This window comes from Bos grunniens, chromosome 26 (assembly GCF_055505025.1).
Source record: "Bos grunniens cultivar Pamir isolate PY7600 chromosome 26, Bosgru_T2T1.0, whole genome shotgun sequence".
NCBI classification, from domain to species: domain Eukaryota; kingdom Metazoa; phylum Chordata; class Mammalia; order Artiodactyla; family Bovidae; genus Bos; species Bos grunniens.
Genome location: NC_141190.1, coordinates 3,642,015 through 3,667,163, shown reverse-complemented (window position 1 = coordinate 3,667,163; position 25,149 = coordinate 3,642,015). Strand labels below are relative to the sequence as shown.

Here is a 25,149-nt window from a genome sequence, read left to right as displayed (position 1 = left end):
ATAACCCTGTATACGAGACAGCAAAAGAGACACTGATGTATAGAACAGTCTTATGGACTCTGTGGGAGAGGGAGAGGGTGGGAAGATTTGGGAGAATGGCATTGAAACATGTAAAATATCATGTATGAAACGAGATGCCAGTCCAGGTTCAATGCACGATACTGGATGCTTGGGGCTGGTGCACTGGGACGACCTAGAGGGATGGTATGGGGAGGGAGGAGGGAGGAGGGTTCAGGATGGGGAACACATGTATACCTGTGGTGGATTCATTTTGATATTTGGCAAAACTAATATAATTATGTAAAGTTTAAAAATAAAATAAAATTAATTAAAAAAAAAAAAAAATGAAAGTAAGTTTTTCATTAAGACTTTAATGTCATCTGACCACCTAGATTTATTTTTTAAAATGGCATAAAGAAAGACAATCTTGCTTTTATGTCTTAAGATAATGATTTTGGATGGAAACAACAGATGATGAAATGAAAAAAGTACAGCTGTAACATTATCAGTCTTAAATAGTATGTGTTAATTCCCATCATAAAATATACACATGTTCTATTACTAAATCATTTCAAGGTTATTTAAATATCTAATCTATTGGTTACTTCTTGTTCTGGCAGTATAGCAGATATAGTGATCAGAGAAATTAGTTGGAAAGAGCTCTTTGGGAAACCAAAACACTGGATAAAGTTTAGGAAAAAAAAAGTACACACACAAACACACCACACACACATGACGACACTTATGTTAGTGAGAAGGTAACATAAATCTTAAAATGCTATAAATAAAATGAAACTGAGAATCCAGAGAGGGAAAGTAAGCCTAAGTATTAATAATGTTGGCTCTTGGAACTTCTGCCAAAGGTTCCTAGCCTAGCCCTTAGACTTTAATGGGTTTTGAAGAGAATTAATCTAAGGCCTCCATTGTTAGAGTGAAGTAAAGGCTTCCCAAACAAATCTGGGTCTCCTAAAATTCAATGCCTACAACGCACAAAGTATGAAAAGAAGAGACATTCTGTAGACAGAGACAAAATAAGATTTTGCACTAACAATTTCTAATCACAAACTGAGTACAACACAGTATTAGAACTGACATTTATAACATTGTGTTCACCTAAAAATACACAGGCAAAAGTAAAACTAACGACTGTCCTGGATTTGTAAGCCATGAAAGATCTGTCAGAAACAACTATAAATACTTGCTAGGGGAATGCAGTTAAACTTTCAACAAATTCCTAAAGATAAAGTGCAAGTGTCATGGACTCACCATTTAAGAACCAAAAAATACATGAAGAAGTAATTCACTGTGAATGAGAGTTCTGAGAACCAACAAACTGAAAAATCATACTGCATATACTGGAATTATCAGAACCAGAATATAAAATATATTAGTATATTTTGATATATTTTATAAAATAAGGTATTAAAATATTACATATAAAATAGACCGTTAACATATATATCTAGGAAGATTTGTAAAAAAAAAAAAAACAAAAAACAAAAAGAGTTTTCCAGAAATTTATATACACAGACACTGTATTTGAAGTTAGAAATTCAATTCAGAATTAAAAGCAGATTATATTCAGCAAAATAAAACCGACACACTGAAAAATAGCAAAAATCATTGACAGACAAGAAGACAATAAATATGAATGTGCTGTTATCATTAATGGAGTAAGACCTAGCTTCCCTGGTGGATCAGATGGTAAAAAGAATCTGCCTGCAATGCTGGAGATCCTGGGTTTGATTCCTGGGTTGGGAAGATCCCCTGGAGAGGTAAATGATAACCCCTCCAATGTTCTTGCTTGGAGAATTCCATAGACAGAGAAACCCAGAGGTATATAGTCCATGGACTCACAAAGAGTCAGATATGACTAAGTGACTGACACACAGAAGACCTATCATATTACAAATTGGAATTAGAATAGGATAATAGTAGGAATGAAGAAAGGGAAATATTCTAAAACAATGGTGACTTTTCCTCCTCCATATTCTCTACTTCCAATTCTTTTCTTTGCTTAGCCATCCCTCCAACTCATGAATATTCAGTCCTAAAACAAGTAGATGGGGCCCACAGTGGTACATAAAGGACATCCACATTAGGAATGTGGAGAGGGTACAATACAATATTCTGGAACCTGTATGGTGTGAAGGGAGTATCCGAACAGAGATATGGAAACACAGAAGAGTATTTATTAAATAATAAATGGAATCACTGGAGTCAATTTCTCATTCTTAGAGAAAGTGAAATTGAAGTCGCTTAGTCCTGTCCAACACTTTGCGACCCCATGGACTGTAGCCTACCACACTCCTCTGTTCATGGGATTTTCCAAGCAAGAGTAATGGAGTGGGTTGCCATTTCCTTCTCCAGAGAATCTTCCTGACCCAGGGATCGAACCCTGGTCTCCCACATTGTAGGCAGACGCTTTACCAACTGAGCCACCCAGGGTTAGAGAGGGTAATTACAAATATGGAAAGGAAGAAAACTAGAATGCACCCAAAGATGTGGAATTGAATTTGGGTATATGTTTGTGCACTCAAGATGTTTGATGATAGATAGATAGACAGATAGATGCACACCTGGAGATGAATATGTGACAAAAAACAAACTTTCTAACTCTTTCTGTGAGACAGCTGGAAGCAGCAGCATCTTAATTGCAATAACCATAACAAATATTCAAAATTGGCTTCTAAATTGCATCTTCTTTTCAGTTCAGTCGCTCAGTAGTGTCCGACTCTTTGCGATTCCATGAATCGCAGCAGGCCAGGCCTCCCTGTCCATCACCAACTCCCAGAGTTCGCTCAGACTCACGTCTATCGAGTCGGTGATGCCATCTAGCCATCTCATCCTCTTTTCCTTTTCCTGTCGTCCCCTTTTCCTCCTGCCCCAATCCCTCCCAGCATCAGAGTCTTTTCCAGTGAGTCAACTCTTTGCATGATGTGGCCAAAGTACTGGAGTTTCAGCTTTAGCATCATTCCTTCCAAAGAAATCCCAGGGCTGATCTTTAGGATGGACTGGTTCGATCTCCTTGCAGTCCAAAGGACTCTCAAGAGTCTTCTCCAACACCACAGTTCAAAAGCATCAATTCTTCGGTGCTCAGCTTTCTTCACAGTCCAACTCTCGCATCCATACATGACCACTGGGAAAAACCATAGCCTGACTAGACAGACCTTTGTTGGCAAAGTAATGTCTCTGCTTTTCAATATGCTATCTAGATTGGTCATAACTTTTCTTCTAAGGAGTATGCGTCTTTTACTTAACAGATCAATTCTCCTACTGAATGACTGATACGGGGTATAGGCATATAACAGTATACAATGATCATTAAACAACTTCTGCCAGATAATAAGAAACTGCTTAAAGATGCAAGCGTGTCAAAAACACATGGAAGCTGAAATATTCCGTTTGGTCAAATTTGGAGAAATTTGACCAACAAAACAGTAATTGTAATAATAACAATTGATTGTAACATCAAATAGAATAGGAAAACATGAATATAAGGTGATATAAAAATAATTTGGAAGTTTAATAAGAAACAAGATATTTACATTGTTTCAAATTAACTCCAACCTAAATATTTGCTATTTAAAAAGAAAAAAAAAATGACTTTTGACTGATAAAATCTTGTAGATAATACCTCATTAGAATGATCAGATTGACCACCACTACAGAAGGACAAATCTAAAGCATGTATCACCTAATAAGAGGCAATAAGAATACAGCATCAATTCTGTAATATCCTGTTAAAGTGTATTATATTATGAACAAACACTTTATGAATCCAAGTCAAGGGACACTCTTCAAACCTGTCAAGTTCATAAAAAATAAGGAATAGCTAAAGAATTTTGTGAAACTGGAGGTAACTAAAGAGAAGTGAAAATTAAATGAAAACTGTAATGCTGAACTGCAATCTTTGGCTATAAAGGGAATTATTGGAAAAACTGTAATGGATTTTGCTTATTCCGTTTAGTTCAGTTGCTCAGTCATGTCAGACTTTGCGACCCCATGAACTGCAGCATGCCAGGCCTCCCTATCCATCACAAACTGCTGGAGTCTACCTAAACACATGTCCATTGAGCCAGTAATGCCATCCAGCCATCTCATCCTCTGTTGTCCACTTCTCTTGCCCTCAATCATTCCCAGAATCAAGGTCTTCTTAAATGAGTCAGCTCTTTGCATCAGGTGGCCAAAGTACTGGAGTTTCAGCTTCAACATCAGTCTTTTCAATGAACACCCAGGACTGATCTGCTCTAGGATGGACTGGTTGCATCTCTTTGCAGTCCAAAGGACTCTCAAGAGTCTTTTCCAACACCACAGTTCAAAAGCATCAATTCTTTGGCACTCAGCTTTCTTCACAGTCCAACTCTCACATCCATAAATGACCACTGGAAAAACCATAACCTTGACTAGATGGATCTTTGTTGGCAAAGTAATGTCTCTGCTTTTAAATATGCCATCTAGGTTGGTCATAACTTTCCTTCCAAGGAGTAAGCGTCTTTTATTTTCATGGCTGTAGCCACCATCTGCAGTGATTTTGGAGCCCCAAAAAATAAAGTCAGCCACTGTTTCCCCATCTATTTGCCATGAAGTGATGGGACCGGATGCCATGATCTTAGTCTTATGACTGTTGAGCTTTAAGCCAACCTTTTCACTTTCCTCTTTCACTTTCATCAAGAGGCTCTCTAGTTCTTTTACACTTTCTGCCGTTAGGGTGGTGTCATCTCCATATCTGAGGTTAAGGATATTACTCCCAGCAATCTTGATTCCAGCTTGTGCTTCTTCCAGCCCAGCGTTTCTCATGATGTACTCTGCATACAATTTAAATAAGCAGGGTGACAATATACAGCCTTGACGTACTCCTTTTCCTATTTGGAACTAGTCTGTTGGTCCATGTCCAGTTCTAACTGTTGCTTCCTGACCTGCATACACATTTCTCAAGAGGCAGGTCAGGTGGTCTGTATTCCCATCTCTTTCAGAATTTTCCACAGTTTATTGAGATTCACACAGTCAAAGGCTTTGGCATAGTCAATAAAGCAGAAAAAGATGTTTTTCTGGAATTCTCTTGCTTTTTCAATGATCCAGCGGATGTTGGCAATTTGATCTCTGGTTCCTCTGCCTTTTCTAAAACCAGCTTGAATATCTGGAAATTCATGGTTCATGTATTGCTGAAGCCTGGCTTGGAGAATTTTGAGCATTACTTTACTGGCATGTGAGATGAGTGCAATTATGTGGTAGTCTGAATACTTTTTGGCATTGCCTTTCTTTGGGACTGGAATAAAAACTGACCTTTTCCAGCCCTGAGGCCATGCTGAGTTTTCCAAACTTGCTGACATATTGAGTGCAGCCCTTTCACAGCATCATCTTTTAGGATTTGAAATAGCTTAACTGGAATTCCTTCACCTCTACTAGCTTTGTTCGTGGTGGTACTTCCTAAGGCCCACTTGACTTCACATTCTAGGATATCTGGCTCTAGGTGTGTGAGTGATCACACCATCATGATTATCTGGGTGGTGAAGATATTTTTTGTACAGTTTTGTGTATCCTTGCCACCTGTTCTTAATATCGTCTGTTTCTGTTCAGTTCAGTTCAGTCACTCAGTAGTGTCCGATTCTTTGCGATCCCAGGAATCATAGCATGCCAGGCCTTCCTGTCCATCACCAACTCCCGGAGTTCACTCAGACTCACGTCCATCGAGTCAGTGATGCCATCCAGCCATCTCATCCTCTGTCATCCCCTTCTCCTCCTGCCCCCAATCCCTCCCAGCATTAGAGTCTTTTCCAATGAGTCAACTCTTCATATGAGGTGGCCAAAGTACTGTTTCTGTTAGGTCTATACAATTTGCTTATTAGTTAGTAGCAATATATCAAAGTTTAATGTTAATTTTTATGGTTTTATGAAGGTCAAATAGTAGAATATGCTTCTTGTACAAAATAGGTACTGAAGTATTTTGGTAATAGTATCAGGTCAACATACTCTCAAAAGATTTAGAAAAGGAAAGTTTATTCTTGACTATTAATATTTTGTTAAGTTTGAGAATATACTAAAACTATTTTATTTTATACCATATTTGCTAAATTGTCTTGTAACAATAGTTTTTAAACTTTTCCTTTTATAATTATTATTTATTTAACTTCATGGTTATGTACTTGCTTCCTTAAAGTACTTCAAGATGTATTTGTTGGTGGTTTAGTCGCTAAGTTGTGTCCAACTCTTGTGATCCCATGGACTGTAGCCAAGCAGGTTCCTCTATTCATGGGATTTTTCAGGCAAGAATACTGGAGTGTGTTGCCATTTCCTTGTACTTATTGCTAAAAGTAAACTAAACAAAAAATAATGTGCAGAGTTTTTATTTTTTTTCCTAGAAGCTTTAATATCATTGGAAGACTATATTGTATAAATCATGGTATTCTTAAATTATTTTTGTGGTAAACTTTGTAATTTTAAAAAAAGAAACCAAATTGCATTTATAGAAATTAGTTTTAGTTACAAAAAAAACTAATTAGCTTTGGTTATATAAATTCAGCATATAATTTTCATAGAGCCTGCATACACTTTCCTATTGAATAATAGTGTTTAGTGTACCTGGAGGAGGGTGGGGGCTTATTTCCAGAGGAAGACTGCAAAGTTATGTCTTTCTAAAATTAGTTAATCAAATTTGAAGGTCTCTGCATTCATAAGAGTTTTATGTAGAATCTCAAATACAAAAAGAACTCACTGAGTGGTTAAATTGCACACTGGTTGCAAGATAAGCTATTTAAAAATCATGTTTTAATCCTCCAAGGTATTATGTGAAGAAATTATGCACACTTTTACTGTCCAAATGGCACCCCAGTGACCTGAAATATTGAATGTGGGATTTCTTTAAGGAAAAAGCTTATGCACAGAATTTTGTCTCAGTAATTAATTACTTAATTACTTAATTTTAAATTTACTAAAAATTTCTATAGTGTAAAGAGTAGCTATGTAAATACCTACAACAATGAAACTATTACAGAAAGTAAATGATACTTAATTACTAAATTTAATGTAGAACTATGGATCAACTATTTTTTAGATGTATAAAATATCATAATTCAGGATTATTTCAAAGAAATAAAAATATCCAAAATAGCTCACAAAATTCTGAGTTACTCATAGTGATTAAAATTTTTAATTATTCCTGGTGAAAAATACACAGTGATATATTTACTCTATTAGTGAATAATAAGTAATAGTTAATATGAGCCTGAGAAAAACAACACTTTCTAACAATTCAAGTTTCAGAATATTGAAATGAGCTTTTTTATAAGAAAATCAGTGCCATCTCCCAAAGGCAAAGAAAGAATTTCTCCCTTCAGAGAAATTGAAAAGAAGATAATTATACATTAGTGCTGACATTTTACTGTTCAAGGAAGGGAAGGCTGAGTATGGGTTTATTAGTAGCTGTATGTTACTCTCATAGATATTGTGGAGTAATCACACCAAAATATGATACATTTTTAAATAGCCGTTTATTACTATTTGTTTTTTCATGAATGCTTTAATATGTTTGGTTGCCACTGAGGAATCTTAAGCTGACTTTTTAAAAACATGTTTTTTTTAGTGTCTGATAAAGCATCTGTGTCTGATAAAAAAAGTTTCCAAAGAAGATCCTGCTGCTGCCTTCTCTGCTGCATTCACCTCACCAGGATCTCACCATGCAAATGGAAACAAATCGTCAACCATGGTTCCAAGTGTCTATAAGAACCTGGTTCCTAAGCCTGTACCACCTCCATCCAAGGCCAGTGCGTGGAAAGCTAACAGAATGGAACACAAATCAGGACCCCTTTCCTCTAGCCGAGAGTCTGCTTTTACCAGTCCAATCTCTGTTACCAAACCAGTAGTACTGGCTGGTGGTGTAGTTTTAAGTTCTCCCAAAGAGTTGACCCGTCGAACTACTGACAGGAAGAGCGAGTTCCTGAAGACTCTGAAGGATGACCGGAATGGAGACTTCTCAGAGAGCAGAGAGTGTGAGAAGTTGGAAGATTCAGAGGACAACAGCACACCTGAACCAAAGGAAACCGGGGAGGAAGGCTGCCACCAGAACGGCCTCGCGCTCCCTGTGGAGGAGGACGGGGAGGGCCTCTCGCACTCTCTGGAAGCGGAGCACAGGTTACTGAAAGCAATGGGATGGCAGGAGTATCCTGAAAATGACGAGAATTGTCTTCCCCTCACAGAGGATGAGCTCAGAGAGTTCCACATGAAGACAGAGCAGCTGAGAAGAAACGGCTTCGGAAAGAATGGCTTCTTGCAGAGTCGAAGTTCCAGCCTCTTCTCCCCTTGGAGGAGCACTTGCAGAGCAGAGTTTGAGGACTCAGACACGGAGACAAGTAGCAGTGAGACATCTGATGACGATGCCTGGAAGTAGGCGTATAAATGCTCACAGTTAAATCTGACCCAGTAAACTCAGCTTGTGTGTTTAGGGGTTATACAGAAGAAATCGTTCTTTGCCTTTTCCTTTTCTTATTTTATTGTTGAATACTTCATGCACAAGGGAAATAATCATATCCCAAAGAGAGAGCGAGCGATTGGCTTGTTTAGCTTTTGTTGTTGTTCTTCCCTGTTATCTGCTTAATAGAGAGAATTTTGTGTGGTGGGAAAGATTTTTAAAACACACATACACACAGTATATATGGGGCAATGCACAGGTGGGAGCTGGCAGTGCAGAGAGGAGGAGACACTGGTCTGCAGCAGCAGCTTCTACTACCAGCCCTTGGGGCACTCACCCTTGTGCTCAAGCAATCATTGTCAATGACAAAGTGACTGTTGAAGTTATAATTGTATTAAATTAATGCTAATAATTTGGATATTTTATTTTATTTCTGGCTGCTCGGGTAACGTTAGCCCTTAACCAAGCATATGTGGTTTTTTCCCTTTTTTTTTTTCTTTCTGGGTACAGCTGTAAAATATTTGGATATAGGAAATGTTGTGTTATTCTTGCAGCCTTGATATTCAGGGTGGATTGTAAAATATAAATTTTTGTGAGATTTCAAAGATTAAGATTATTTTGATAACATTATTTACAGATTTAAAAGATGTGGTTATCACAAGTCTGTTGAGGGGGAAAACTACTGCATAAAATAACTAACTTGGAATAAATATTTTGCATCAGTAAAAAAAAAAAAAAAAAAGCATCTGAAAGTATTAGCCTGTTAATTATCCCCTAAAGCCATTTTATCATTCTATTTTTAATAAAGAAATCCTTTTTTTTAAAAAAAAAGTAACTGGCTAAACAGTGACAAGTCACCCTTCATAGCTTCCTGGGTACAGCTGTGACCTTCTAGCTTAGGTTTGTACAGTGATTGTTAGGGGAAGGGTTGTATACAATTTCTACATTACATCCTAAAGAGTACCAGTTTGCTATCCACTTTCTCTTTTCCTTTCCCAGAAGGCAACAGCAGAAACTGTGGGTATGAAGTAGCTTCAACAGTGCAGATAAGGAACATTTAGTAATAGCTTATAAAAAGGTAAACTGAATCCTGAATTTTTTGATTCACATCATTTTGAGGTCTCTTTATAACAACAGCTTTATCAGCAAATCTAACTCAGTGTGTTTCCATGTATGGCTGTGTAAAGACTATTTGAAGAGTATAACAGCATGAATATTAGAGATTTAATTTTTAACATTTTAACTTTCATCTGTACCCTTTGGGCTTCCCTGGTGGCTCAGACGTTAAAGAATCTGCCCACAATGTGGGAGACCAGGGTTTATTTCCTGGGTCAGGAAAATCCCCTGAAGAAAGGCAAAAAAAGAAACGATTTGCCTAAGAACATATCTAACATCCCCACAGCTCTTTTCCAACTTACAAAATAAAGGTATATTACCAACCAACCCCAATTTTAATACAGTGTCATACCAAAGCTATGGAAACCCTCGTGGTACAAAAATAGCCTTTTAAATGTTTGAACAAGAATCCATTTTCCTACAGGGTTTCCTGTATTCCTATCATATCCAAGTTTAAGCAACACAGGTAAACAGAGGAATCTAGATTTGAACCTAAGCAATTGGTTCCAAAGCCTGGCCTCCTTATCACAAGACAGAGATTTCAAGAAGACAAGCCCAAAAGACATATCCATTGTACACAAAGTTCTCATTGTTGCCACTGTTTCTGAGCTGTATCAACAACAACCATCCACAAGGGTTAAAGCCAGATTTGGATGAAGTAAGAAGCACTGAATGCTTTTTCACCCCCTGCTGAAGTGAAGTGAAAGTGGCTTAGTCATGTCTGAATCTGTGATGCCACGAACTATGAAGCCTGCCAGGCTCCTCTGTTTATGGAATTCTCCTGGCAAGAATACTGGAGTGGGTTGCCATTCCCTCCTCCAGGGGCTCTTTCCATCCCAGGGATCAAACCTGGGTCTCCTGCACTGTGAGCAGATTCTTTACTGTATGAGCCACAAGGAGTGCCCCCACAGAGACCAATTTTAAAAATAACAAAAATTAAAATTTATAGAACATTTAGTATATAGGCACCATGCTAAGCCATTCACAAAGATGTAAACTAATTCTGTGAGAGGTTTATTATGTTTATTCTACAGAATGAGACACACAAATGTGAAGCATATATTTTAAAGTAGCATAGGAAGTTGGTGCTTAAGTAAGTAGTCAAATCAACTCACTCTGAACACAGAACTGGGAGTTTTCATTTGTGTTTATCTAGCCCAAGACTCTTAAGAGTGCCTTGGACTGCAAGGAGATCCAACCAGTCCATCCTAAAGGAGATCAGTCCTGGGTGTTCATTGGAAGGACTGATGTTGAAGCTGAAACTCCAATACTTTGGCCACCTGATGCAAAGAGCTGACTCATTTAAGAAGACTTTGATGCTGGGAAAGATTGAGGGCTGGAGAAGTGGACAACAGAGGATGAGATGGTTGGATGGCATCACCAACTCATTGGACATGAGTTTGAGTAAACTCCGGCAGTTTGTGATGGACAGGGAGGCCTGGTGTACTGCAGCTCATGGGGTCTCAAACAGTCGGACATGACTGAGTGACTGAACTGAGCCCAATATATTAATTATAGATAGCATGTCTGACAAATATCAGTAGAGGTGAGCATAAATTACGTTTAGGATTCTTTCCAAACTTTACATTCTATGAAAGACCATATATTTTGTTAATCAAATAATCATTTTTACTTAGGAAATCACAGAAAATTATTTAATAATAATGCAAAATATTGTATTTTCTATATTAATAATAATGACTACTTCACCTTTATACCCATGTAATTAATCAAGTAGTCACATTTTATGCCTTGTCTGTCTGAATCCTGGATTTCCACTGAATCAGTGTGGCTGTAAATCTTCCTGTGTATGTATTAGAGTAGACATGTTTTCATTTCTCATTTATAAATACACAGTAGTGAAGCCTCTGTGTTGTATGGGAAAGAATATGTATACATTTATAAATAACTCAAATTTCTTTTTTTGTGGCATCTTTGTCTGGTTTTGGTATTAGGGTGATTGTGGCCTCATAGAGTGAGTTTGGGAGTTTACATTCTTCTACAATTTTCTGGAAGACGTTGAGTAGGATAGGTGTAAGCTCTTCTCTAAATTTTTGGTAGAATTCACCTGTGAAGCCATCTGGTTCTGGGCTTTTGTTTGTTGGAAGATTTTATTTTCTTTTGTTTTGTATTTTTTAATTTTTTTTTTAAGATTTTTTGTTATAGTTTTGATTTCCATGCTTGTGATGGGTCTGTTCAGATTTTCTATTCCTTCCTGGTTCAGTTTTGGAAGGTTATACTTTCTAAGAATTTTGTCCATTTCTTCCAACTTGTCCATTTTATTGGCCTATAGTTACTCATGGTAGTCTCTTATGATCTTTTGTATTTTTGTGTTGTCCATTGTGATTTCTCCATTTTCATTTCTAATTTTATTGATTTGATTCTTCTCCCTCTTTCGTGATGAGTCTGGCTAATGGTTTGTCTGTTTTATTTATCTTCTCAAAGAACCAGCTTTTAGCTTTGTTGATCTTTGCTATAGTCTTTGTTGTTTCTTTTTCACTTATTTCTGCTCTGATTTTTTTGATTTCTTTCTTTCTACTAGCTTTGGGGTTTTACTTTTTCTTATTTTTCTAGTTTCTTTAGGTGCAAAGTTAGGTTGTTTATTTGATGTTTCTCTTGTTTCTTGGGCTTCCCTTGTGGCTCAGCTGGTAAAGAATCTGTCTGTAATGCAGGGATCTGGGGTCAGTCCCTGGGTTGGGAAGATTCCCTGGAGAAGGGAAAGGCTACCTGCTCCAGGATTCTGGCTTGGAGAATTCCATGACCTGTATCGTTCATGGAGTCACAAAGAGTTGGAAATGACTGAGAGACTTTCACTTTCACTTTCTTGTTTCTTGCTTCTTGTGGTAGGCTTGTATTGCTATGAACCTCCCTCTTAGCACTGTTTTTACTGAATCCCATAGATTTTGGGTTGTTGTGTTTTCATTTTCATTTGTTTCTATGGATATTTTGATTTTTTTTTTTCTGTGCTCTATTGGCTATCAGAAGCATGTTGATTAACATTTATATGTTTGTGTATTTTATATGAATAACTTAAATATTTTCCTAAGCATATGTATAATTAAATCCATAATTCTAAAGAATTTCCAAAGTGGTTGTACTGTTTTACATCCCCTCTCCTACCAGCTCTGCATGAGTTCCAGTTGGCCTGGATCTGCACCACAACTTGATTATCTCTATATTTTATGTATTTTATTAATATATATGATCTCAATATTTTATTTTATTTTTAAACTTTACAATATTGTATTGGTTCTTCCATATATCGAAATGAATCCGCCACAGGCATACATGTGTTCCCCATCCTGAATCCTCCTCCCTCCTCCTTCCCCATACCATCCCTCTGGGTCGTCCCAGTGCACCAGCCCCAAGCATCCAGTATCGTGCATTGAATCTGGACTGGTGACTCGTTTCAAATATGATATTATACATATTCAAATGCCATTCTCCCAAGTCATCCCACCCTCGCCCTCTCCCACAGAGTCCATAAGACTGTTCTATACATCAGTGTCTCTTTTGCTGTCTCCTACACAGGGTTATTGTTACCATCTTTCTAAATTCCATATATATGCGTTAGTATACTGTATTGGTGTTTTTCTTTCTGGCTTATTTCACTCTGTATAATAGTTTCATCCACCTCATTAGAACGGATTCAAATGTATTCTTTTTAATGGCTGAGTAATACTCCATTATGTATATGTACCACAGCTTTCTTATCCATTCATCTGCTGATGGACATCTAGGTTGCTTCCATGTCCTGGCTATTATAAACAGTGCTGCGATGAACATTGGGGTACACGTGTCTCTTTCAATTCTGGTTTCCTCAGTGTGTATGCCCAGCAGTGGGATTGCTGGGTCATAAGGCAGCTCTATTTCCAGTTTTTTAAGGAATTTCCACACTCTTCTCCATAGTTTGCATTCCCACCAACAGTGTAAGAGGGTTCCCTTTTCTCCACATCCTCTCCAGCATTTATTACTTGTAGACTTTTGGATCGCAGCTGTTCTGACTGGCGTGAAATGGTACCTCATAGTGGTTTTGATTTGCATTTCTCTGATAATGAGTGATGTTGAGCATCTTTTCATGTGTTTGTTAGCCACCTGTATGTCTTCTTTGGAAAAATGTCTATTTAGTTCTTTGGCCCATTTTTTGATTGGGTCATTTATTTTTCTGGAATATTTTAAATTATAGCCATTCTAGTGTATATATAACTGTGTCCTGTTGGATTTAATTTACATTTCTCAGGAGATTGATTTTGAGCACATTTAATATTCTTATTAGAAACACAGATATACTATTTTGTCAACTGTCTTTTCAAATATTTTGACTATTTCCTTGGGTCTGGCTTTCCTCATACTATGGGGGTAAAAGAGCTTTCATTTACTCTTGATACAAGTCAGTAATATATATTTTTAACATTTTCTTCAGTGTCTGAAGAGCCTTTTCCTCCTAATTATTTCTCTTTAAAAGAGAAGTTTTTAATTTTGGAAAAGTGGATTTATTCCTTTAAAAAAAAAAGAAAGAAAAGTTCATATTTCTGACCTAACTAATCTTTCCCTTCTCCAATGTCACACAGATTCTCATAGATTTTTACAAAGATATGTTAGTTATCACCTTCATGTTTGGAACTAAGAACAATTTCAAGTTAATTTTTTGAATGATAGCAGGTTATATTCAAGGTTTATTCCCCCACCCCATGAAGACATAAAGGCTGTCAGCTTCATTTGAGAGAAAGACCTCCGTCTCTTCCATTTAATATCCTTGGAGTTTTGGCAAAAATTATTTGAGCATATTTGTGGGATTTACTTTTGAGCTCATTTTTTTCCCTTCAATCTATACATCCATTTTTACTCTAGTGATGCTCTATCTTGATTTCTCTATAATGTCTTGAAATTAGTCAATATAAGTCCTTTTTGTTCTTTTACTAGATTCCTTTTGAAATTAAATGTCCCTTGTATTTCCATACAAGTTTTAAATAAACTGAACATCTGTCTGTAAAATACCCGGTAGATATTAATTAGAATTGTATTAAGTCTATAAACGGAGAAGGCAATGGCAACCCACTCCAGTACTCTTCCCTGGCAAATCCCATGGACAGGGGAGCCTGGTAGGCTGCAGTCCATGGGGTTGCACAGAGCCGGACACAACTGAAGTGACTTAGCAGCAGCAGCAACAGCAGCAAGTCTGTAAAGCAGCTTGGGATAAGGTGATATCTGAACAACATTGAATGTAAATATAGCATATGTAACTTGTATATTAGAGCTTCCCTGGTAGCTCAGTGCTTAAAAAAAAATAAAATCCTCCTGCCAATGAAGGAGATGTAGATTCAATCTCTGGTTAGGAAGATTCCCTGGAGAAGGAAATGGCAACCTAATCCAGTATTGTTGCCTGGGAAATCCCATGGAGAGAGGAGCCTGCTGAGTGATAGTCCACACAGAAGAGCCGTACATGACTTAGTGAGTAACAACAACACCAATTCAAGTATTATTACAATATAAAAAACAAAGTGAAAATTAATGCAACTCCAGGAAAAAGAAATAATGACTGGTATGTTTTAGTTCTAGAAAGATGCATTATTAATAGAAAAAACAAATGAATACCTAAGCTTTGCACTAATCATAAGTATTATAAAATAAACCATCCTGTGTATTTCAAAGCCTATTTCTATATTTTTGACACTGTAATTATCCAAATATGTCCATGTTAGAAAATATGAATCTATCTCATTCATCTTTGAGCCTACTATCACATTTTTCCATCTTATTAACTTACCATCATTGATTAATTTTAGAGTGTTCAGGATGATTCCATTTATGCTACATTAAAGAACTCTGTAAAAAAATCCTGTACAGAAGTCTTATATAGAATTCTACTTATACAACTATGGTAAATGTCCGAAACCTTGACAGAATTGTATATCTAAATTTTTCATGTGCATGTGTTTAAGAAGAAAAAACCTCCTTTACACTTATTGGTCCAAGTTAGATTATTATAACAATGAGGGCCCATTTCCATAGACACCTGCAAACACTAAGTATTAGATATTTTGCATCTTTTTATATTGCTTTTCAAATTACTGTGATTATGATCTATTGATAAATTTGTAAAGGACTTAATCGAGTGTCCTAGAAACTATCAGATATATGATGACTAAGAGTTTTAATGTTTTGGGTGAGGCTATAAAAGTGTAAATTCTGGAAGTAAACTTAAAAAATAATTGCTCATCTATGACAAGTGGATCATTCAAGTAAGCGTATTTGAGTACCTTCTATGTTTTCCAAGCATTGTTCATGTACTTTATTGTTGTTGTTCCCAAGTCACGTCCAACTCTTTGTGACCCCATGGACTGCAGCATGCCAGGCTCTTCTGTCCTCCACTATCTTCTGGAGTTTGCTCACATTCACATCCATTGAATGGATGATGCTATCTAACCATCTTATCCTCTGAACCCTTCTCCTTTTGCTCTAAGTATTTTCTAGCATTGGGGTCTTTTCCAATGAGTCAGCTCTTTGCATCAGGTGGCTGAAGTATTGGCGCTTCAGCTTCAGCTTCTGTCCTTGCACTGAATATTCAGGGTTGGTTTCCTTTATGATTGATTGGTTTGGTCTCCTTGCAGTCCAAGGGACACTCAAAAGTCTTTTACAGTACCACAATTTGAAAGCATCAGTTCTTCAGTGTTCAGTCTTCTTTATGGTTCAAATCACATCTGTACATGGCTATTGGAAAAAAATCATAGCTTTGACTATAGGAAACAAAGTGATGTTTCTCCTTTTGAGTATGCTACCTAGTTTTGTCATAGCTTTCCTTTCAGTGGAAGCAGTGACAGATTTTTATTTTCTTGGGTTCCAAAATCACTGTGGACAGTGACTGCAATCATGAAATTAAAAGATGCTTGCTCCTTGGAAGGAAAGCTATGTACTTTAAATAACTTGTTGAAGAAGGCAGACAAAAAAGATTATTTTTCATAGATGTTAACTTTAAGAGTGTTGGGCATGTAACAAACTACCAAAATGATTGTAAAAAGAAATCTAAAGCATAATTCTTTAGCACTCAATAAATATTTATTAACCACCTACACTCCTTGGAATATATCATTGAACAAAATAGGAAAAAAAATCCTTCCTTTTGGACCTTATATATTATATAACAAATAAGTACCTTTTATTTATATATTAGATGCCTGTTAGTGCCATTAAAGATGGGGGTAAGGGGAGTTAGAGGGAAGTGACAACTGACAGAGAATTATAGCAGTTGTGGCAAAATTATGAGCAATTACTGAGGAAATGATGCATAAGCTAAGATTTGAATGACAAAAAAGAAACATTCATTTAAAGATTTAAACTCAGGGAGAATTGATATTACAAAGACTACAATAGCAATAAAACTGGCACATTTAATTTTTTTTTTTAAAGGCTGCTATGCTTGGAGCTTAGAGACTATACAAGAATCATAAGAGCAGGTGTCTGAGAAGCAGGTATGAACCACAAATTCAAGAAAGGTATACTCATTTAAAAATCACTTAGCCAACTCAGGAAATTAGTCTTTATTTCTCCAGAAATCTCCATATAATTATATTTATATGTGTGTATCCATGCATGCATGTATGTGTTTCTGGGAACAACAACAGAGTGGCATGAGTGATGGTATTGAGTTCATGTTGTCATTTGATTTCTCCAACATTAATAGGATTGGCTCAACTTTCTGAATTGTTCCAAATGGAATGTCAGAAACATGTCTAGTTGATTTGTCACTTTTAAGGGTGATCAGAAGGGATAGATAAATATATATGCCAGGGAAGTGACAATATTGGATGAGAGAAGCAGGCCACTAGATGTCTGAAAAGAAGGAAATGGTAGAAACAGTAGATGAGAAATGCCAAGAATAAAGCCTTTGAAATAAAACAAGACATAATTTCCTTTGTATTTATTTAACTTGAGTTAATTTCTTGAATGCCTCCATTTCACCTGAAGAAAATAAATTAATTTGTGATTCCTTTCTACTGCTCACCTAAATTGATAGATTGGGAGAGAAAAAAATTTAAAATGTTGTATATAATATAAAATCTGAAAGAGGGTTTTTAATTGACTTAAAATTAATATAAAGTTTTTTACTTAAAACATCAATACAGTATACTAACGCATATATATGGAATTTAGAAAGATGGTAACAATGACCCTGTATACGAGACAGCAAAAGAGACACTGATGTATAGAACAGTCTTTTGGACTCTGTGGGAGAGGGAGACGATGGGATGATTTGGGAGAATGGCATTGAAAGGTGTATAATATCATATATGAAACGAGTCGCCAGTCCAGGTTCGATGCACTATACTGGATGCTTGGGGCTGGTGCACTGGGATGACCCAGAAGGATGCTATGGGGAAAGAGGTGGGAGGAGGGTTCAGGATGGGGAACACATGTATACCTGTGGCGGATTCATTTTGATATATGGCAAAACCAATACAATATTGTAAAATTAAAAAATAAAATAAAATTTAAAAAAATATTTGTATAAGCTACTTGTTATGAAATATCATTATAAATGGTCTTGATGTAGTGTATTCAATAAACATTGAATATGTGTCATTGATATATGTAATTCACCAATGAACAAAGCTCCTACCCTATTGGAAAAAGCTCGTATGATTATTGCATGATATGGTAAAAAGTAGAACAGGTCACAATATAGACAAATTTAGAGTATATTTATATGAGAGGCACCTAATTCACTTTAAGGTGGGAAAGGGAGGATTTAAGAAGTGTTTCTAACTCGTTGTTGTAGTTCAGTCACTCAGTCATGTCTGACTGTTTGTGACCCCATGGACTGCAGCAGGCAGTCTTGCATCTCTGCACTCTTGCGCAGAGTTTGCTCAAACTCATGTCCATTGAGTCAATGATCCCATCCAACCATCTCCTTCTCTGCTGTCCACTTCTCCTCTTGCCTTGAATCTATCCTAGCATCAGGGTCATTTCCAAGGAGTCAACTCTTCACAACAGGTAGGCAGAGAATTGGAGCTTCAACAAAAGTACTTTCAATTAATATTCAGGACTGATTTCCTTAAGGATCTACAAGTTTGATCTCCTTGCAGTTCAAGGGACTCTCAAGAGTCTTCTCCAGCACCAAAATTCAAAAACATCATTTTTTTGGTGTTCAGCTTCCTTTTTGGTCCAGCTCTCACATTTATACATGACTACTGGAAAAACCATAGCTTTGACTAGATGGACCATTGTTAACAAAGTGATGTCTGTGCTTTTTAATATGCTGTCAAGGTTCATCATAATATTTCTTTCAAGGAGCAAGCATCTTTTAATTCCCTGGCTGCAGTAACCATCTATGGTGATTTTTGGAGCCCAAGAAAATAAAATCTGCCACTGTTTTCACTTTTTCCCCATTTAGATGCCATGAAGTGATGGAACAAGATGTTATGATCTTAGTTTTTTTGAATGTTGAGGTTTTTTTTTAATTTTTTTTTAACTTTACAATATTGTATTGGTTTTTGTCATATATCAACATGAATCCACCACAGGTATACATGTGTTCCCCATCCTGAACCCTTCTCCCTCCTCCCTCCCCATACCATTCCTCTGAGTTGTCCCAGTGCACCAGCCCCAAGCATCCAGTATCTTTATTAAACCTGGACTGGTGACTCATTTCATATATGATATTATACATGTTTCAATACCATTCTCCCAAATCACCCCACCCTCGCCCTCTCCCACATGTTCGAAAAGATTGTTCTATACATCAGTGTCCTTTTGCTGTCTCATATACAGGGTTATTGTTACCATCTTTCTAAATTCCATATATATGCATTAGTATACTGTATTGGTGTTTTTCTTTCTGGCTTACTTCACTCTGTATAATAGGTTCCAGTTTCATCCATCTCATTAGAACTGATTCAAATGTATTCTTTTTAATGGCTGAGTAATACTCCATTGTGTATATGTACCACAGCTTTCTTATCCATTCATCTGCTGATGGACATCTAGGTTGCTTCCATGTCCTGGCTATTATAAACAGTGTTGCAATGAACATTGGGGTACATGTGTCTCTTTCAATTCTGGTTTCCTCAGTGTGTATGCCCAGCAGTGGGATTGCTGGGTCATAAGGCAACTCTATTTGCAGTTTTTTAAGGAATCTCCACACTGTTCTCCATAGTGGCTGTACTAGTTTGCATTCCCACCAACAGCGTAAGAGGGTTCCCTTTTCTGCACACCCTCTCCAGCATTTATTGCTTGTAGACTTTTGGATCGCAGCCATTCTGACTGGTGTGAAATGGTACCTCATAGTGGTTTTGATTTGCATTTCTCTGATAATGAGTGATGTTGAGCATCTTTTCATGTGTTTGTTAGCCATCTGTATGTCTTCTTTGGAGAAATGTCTATTTAGTTCTTTGGTCCATTTTTTGATTGGGTCATTTATTTTTCTGGAATTGAGCTGTAGGAGTTGCTTGTATATTTTTGAGATTAGTTGTGTGTCAGTTGCTTCATTTGCTATTATTTTCTCCCATTCTGAAGGCTGTCTTTTCACCTTGCTTATAGTTTCCTTTGTTGTGCAGAAGTTTTAAGTTTAATTAGGTCCCATTTGTTTATTTTTGCTTTTATTTCCAATATTCTGGGAGGTGGGTCATAGAGGATCCTGCTGTGATGTATGTTAGAGAGTGTTTGGCCTATGTTCTCCTCTAGGAGTTTTATAGTTTCTGGTCTTAGGTTTAGGTCTTTAATCCATTTTGAGTTTATTTTTGTGTATGGTGTTAGAAAGTGTTCTAGTTTCATTCTTTTACAAGTGGTTGAACAGTTTTCCCAGCACCACTTGTTAAAGAGATTGTCTTTAATCCATTGTATATTCTTGCCTCCATTGTCAAAGATAAGGTGTCCATATGTGTGTGGATTTATCTCTGGGCTTTCTATTTTATTCCATTGATCTATATTTCTGTCTTTGTGCCAGTACCATACTGTCTTGATGACTGTGGTTTTGTAGTAGAGCCTGAAGTCAGGCAGGTTGATTCCTCCAGTTCCAATCTTCTTTCTCAAGATAGCTTTGGTTGTTCGAGGTTTTTTGTATTTCCATACAAATTGTGAAACTATTTGTTCTAGCTCTTTGAAGAATACCGTTAGTAGCTTGATAGGGATTGCATTGAATCTATAAATTGCTTTGGGTAGTATACTCATTTTCACTATATTGATTCTTCCAATCCATGAACATGGTATAATAGAAGGAAAGAAATCTTAAAAATTAGGGCAGAAATAAATGCAAAAGAAACAAAAGAGACCATAGCAAAAATCAACAAAGCCAAAAGCTGGTTCTTTGAAAGGATAAATAAAATTGACAACCTTTAGCTAGACTCATCAAGAAACAAAGGGAGAAAAACCAAATCAATAAAATTAGAAATGAAAATGGAGTGATCATAAGAGACAACACAGAAATACAAAGGATCATAAGAGACTACTATCAACAATTATATGCCATGGAAGAAATGGAAAAATTCTCAGAAAATACAACTTTCCAAAACTGGACCAGAAAGAAATAGAAAATCTTAACAGACCCATCACAAGCACGGAAATTAAAACTGTAATCAGAAATCTTCCAGCAAACAAAAGCCCAGGTCCAGACAGCTTCACAACTGAATTCTACCAAAAATTTAGTGAAGAGCTAACACCTATCCTACTCAAACTCTTCCAGAAAATTGCAGAGGAAGGTAAACTTCCAAACTCATTCTATGAGGCCACCATCACCCTAATACCAAAACCTGACAAAGATGCCACAAAAAAGAAAACTACAGGCCAATATCACTGATGAACATAGATGCAAAAATCCTTAACAAAATTCTAGCAATCAGAATCCAACAACACATTAAAACGATCATACACCATGAGCAAGTGGGCTTTATCCCAGGGATGCAAGGATTCTTCAATATACGCAAATCAATCAATGTAATACACTACATTAACAAGTTGAAAAATAAAAGCCATATGATTATCTCAATAGATGCAGAGAAAGCCTTTGACAAAATTCAACATCCATTTATGATGAAAAAAAAAAAAAAACCCTCCAGAAAGCAGGAATAGAAGGAACATAGCTCAACATAATAAAAGCTAAATATGACAAACCCACAGCAAACATTATCCTCAATGTTTCACCAATGTGTGGTGAAAAATTGAAAGCATTTCCCCTAAAATCAGGAACAAGACAGGGGTGCCCACTCTCACCACTACTATTCAACATAGTTTTGGAAGTTTTGGCCACAGCAATCAGAGCAGAAAAAGAAATAAAAGGAATCCAAATTGGAAAAGAAGAAGTAAAACTCTCACTGTTTGCAGACGACATGATCCTCTACATAGAAAATCCTAAAGACTCTGCCAGAAAATTACTAGAGCTAATCAATGAATATAGTAAAGTTACAGGATATAAAATCAACACACAGAAATCCCTTGTATTCCTATACACTAATAATGAGAAAATAGAAAGAGAAATTAAGGAAGCAATTCCATTCACCATTGCAATGAAAAGAATAAAATACTTAGGAATATATCTACCTAAAGAAACTAAAGACCTATACATAGAAAACTATAAAACACTGGTGAAAGAAATCAGAGAGGACACTAATAGATGGAGAAATATACCATGTTTATGTATTGGATGAATGTTGAGTTTTAAGCTAGCTTTTTCACTCTCCTTTTTCACATTCATCAAGAGGCTCTTTAGTTCCTCTTCACTTTCTGCCATTAGGGTGGTAACATCTGCATACCTAAGGTTGTTGATATTTCTCCTGACTATATTGATTCCAGCTTGTGATTCATCCAGCCTAGTATTTTGCATGATGTGCTCTGTATAGGAATTAGATAAATAGAGTGACAATAGACAGCCTCACATGTGCCTTTCCCCATTTTGAATCAGTCCATTGTTTTATGTCTGGTTCTAACTGTTGCTTCTTGACTTGCATACAGGTTCCCCAGGAGGCAGGTAAGGAGGTCTGGTATTTCCATTTTTTAAGAATTTTTCACCGTTTGTTGAGAACCACATAGCCAAAGGTTCAGTATAGTCAGTGAAGCAGAAGTACATGTTTTACTGAAATCCTTTTGTTTTTTCTATGATCCAATAAAAGAGAAATTGAAAGTCACTCAGTCATGTCTGACTCTTCACAACCCCATGTACTATACAGTCCATGGAATTCTCCAGGCCATAATAATGGACTGGGAAGCCTTTCCCTTCTCCTAAGAGATCTTCCCAACCCATGGATCAAACCCAGGTCTCCCGCACTGGAGGCAGATTCTTTATCAGCTGAGCCAAAAGAGAAGCCAAAGAATACTAGAATGGGTAGCCATTCCCTCTCCAGGGGATCTCCTTGACACAGGGATTGAGCCCAGGTTTCCTACATTGCAGACAGATTCTTTACTGTTGGAGCCACAGGGGAAGTTCTAAATAAAATCAGTCAGTCGTGACTCTTTGTGACCCCATGGACTATACAGTCCTTGAAATTCTCTAGCCCAGAATATTGGAGTGGGTAGCCTTTCCCTTCTCCAGGGGATCTTCCCAGCCCAAGGATCTAACCCTGGTCTCCCACATTGCAGGTGGATTTTTTACAAGCTGAGCCACAAGGGAAGTCCAAGAATACTGGAGTGGGGTAGCCTATCCTTTTTCCAGCAGATCTTCCCACCAAGGAAGATCCAATGGATGTTGGCAATTTGATCTCTAGTTCCTCTGCGTTTTCTAACCCCAGCTTGCACGTCTGGAAGTTCTCAGTTCATGTACAGTTGAAGCCTAGCAAGAAGGAATTAGATCATTACCTTGCTAGCATGTGAAATGAGCATAATTGAAAGGTAATTTGAATATTCTCTGTCTTTGACCTTCTTTGGATTTGACATGAAAACTGATCTTTTTCAGTCTTGTGGCCACTGTTGAGTTTTCCAAATTTGCTGGCATATTTAGCACACTTTAACAGCATCATCTTTTAGGAATTGAAATAGCTCAGCTGGAACTCCATCACCTGCACTAGCTTTGTTCATAGTAATGCTTCCTAAGGCCCACTTGACTTCACACTCCAAGATGTCTGGCTGTAGGTAAGTGACCATATCATTGTGGTTATCTGGGTCATTAACACCTTTTTTGTAAGTTCTGTGCATTCTTGTCACCTCTTCTTTGTCTCTACTGCTTCTCTTATGTCCTTGCTGTTTCTGTCCTTTATTGTGCCCATCTTTGTATGAAATATTCCCTTGGTATATCTCTAATTTTCTTGAAGAGATAGCTAGTATTTCCCATTCTGTTGTTTTACTCTATTTATTTGCATTGTTCACTGAGGAATGCTTTCTTATCTTTCCTCTCTATTCTCTGGAACTCTGCCTTCAAATGCGTATATCTTTCCCTTTCTCCTTACCTTTCACTTCTCTTCTTTTCTCAGCTATTGTAAGGCCGCCTCAGACATTGCCTTTTTGCACTTCTTTTTCTTGGGGATGATTTTGGTCACTGCTTCCTGTACAATGTTATGAACCTCCATCCATAGTTCCTCAGGCACTCTATCAGATCTAACCTTTAGTCTATTTGTTACTTCCACTGTATAACCATAAGGGATTTGATTTAGGTCATACCTGAATGGTCTAGTGGTTTTCCCTACTTTCTTAAATCAAGTCTGAATTTTGCAATAAGGAGTTCATGTTCTGAGCCATAGTCAGTTTCCAGTCTTGTTTTTGCTAACTCTATAGAGCTTCTCCATCTTTGGCTGCAAAGAATATAATCAATCTGATTTTGCTACTGACCATCTGGTGATGCCCATGTGTAGTGTCATCTCTTGTGTTTTTGGTAGAAGGTGCTTGCTATGACCAATGTGTTCTCTTGGCAAAACTCTGTTAGTCTTTGCCCTGCTTCTTTTTTTTTTCCCCAAAGCCAGACTTGCTTGTTACTCCAGGTATCTCTTGACTTCTTACTTTTGCATTCCAGTCCCCTATGCTGAAAAGGATGTGTGTGTGTGTGTGTGTGTGTGTGTGTGTGTGTTTCTAAGTGTAGTGGACTCACTGCACTTAGAAATTATTAGGCATTTTAGGCCAGAAAAAGAGGAATAGGACTCTAAGCAGAGAAAGGTAAGCAGGGAATAAAGCTATTAAGAAAAGAAAGAGGAAAATCCATTTCATTTGTGCAACTCTAGGGAGTTAGAAAAACCACATCCTAGTATGAATAAGTGATGAACAGTGTTAACAACAAAGGCAGATGCTGAAGCATTAGTTTCCTATACCAAAATAATATGTTTGAACTTTTTAAAGTTCCATGTGGGTTTTTTTTTTTAAATGACATAGTCAAAGATGCATATTTAATCTATTTCAAATATTTCAAAAGGGTATTTTATTTTAGAGATACTTGGAAATAAACATGCAATCAAGTACAATCCAGTAAAGGTGTTAAAATCATAGAACCATGGTTATTAACAAAAATATTTGGTGCAAAGGATTTCAGTTTAATTCCATTTTTTTCTTCTTTTCTCATTTTCCTCTCAAATCCCTCAGTGAGTTAAACATTGCCTGCCCTTCCTGTGGGACAGCAGAGCAGAATACGGTGTAAAATTTTTGGTGAAATATAATAACAGAACCCCTCCTTAATATTTTTAGATTTACACAACCTATATGGGATTCTGTGTATCAGA

The 25,149-nt window shown here is 36.9% G+C and overlaps 1 pseudogene across 1 annotated transcript; it reads left to right on the top strand.

Moving 5' to 3' along the window:
* The first annotated feature begins 7,612 nt into the window (after window positions 1-7,612).
* On the top strand, window positions 7,613-8,819 carry LOC147343957 (vasculin-like protein 1 pseudogene; annotated as a pseudogene). Its single transcript, XR_015155458.1, has one exon. The product of XR_015155458.1 is annotated as a vasculin-like protein 1 pseudogene (transcript).
* The last annotated feature ends 16,330 nt before the right edge of the window (window positions 8,820-25,149 follow it).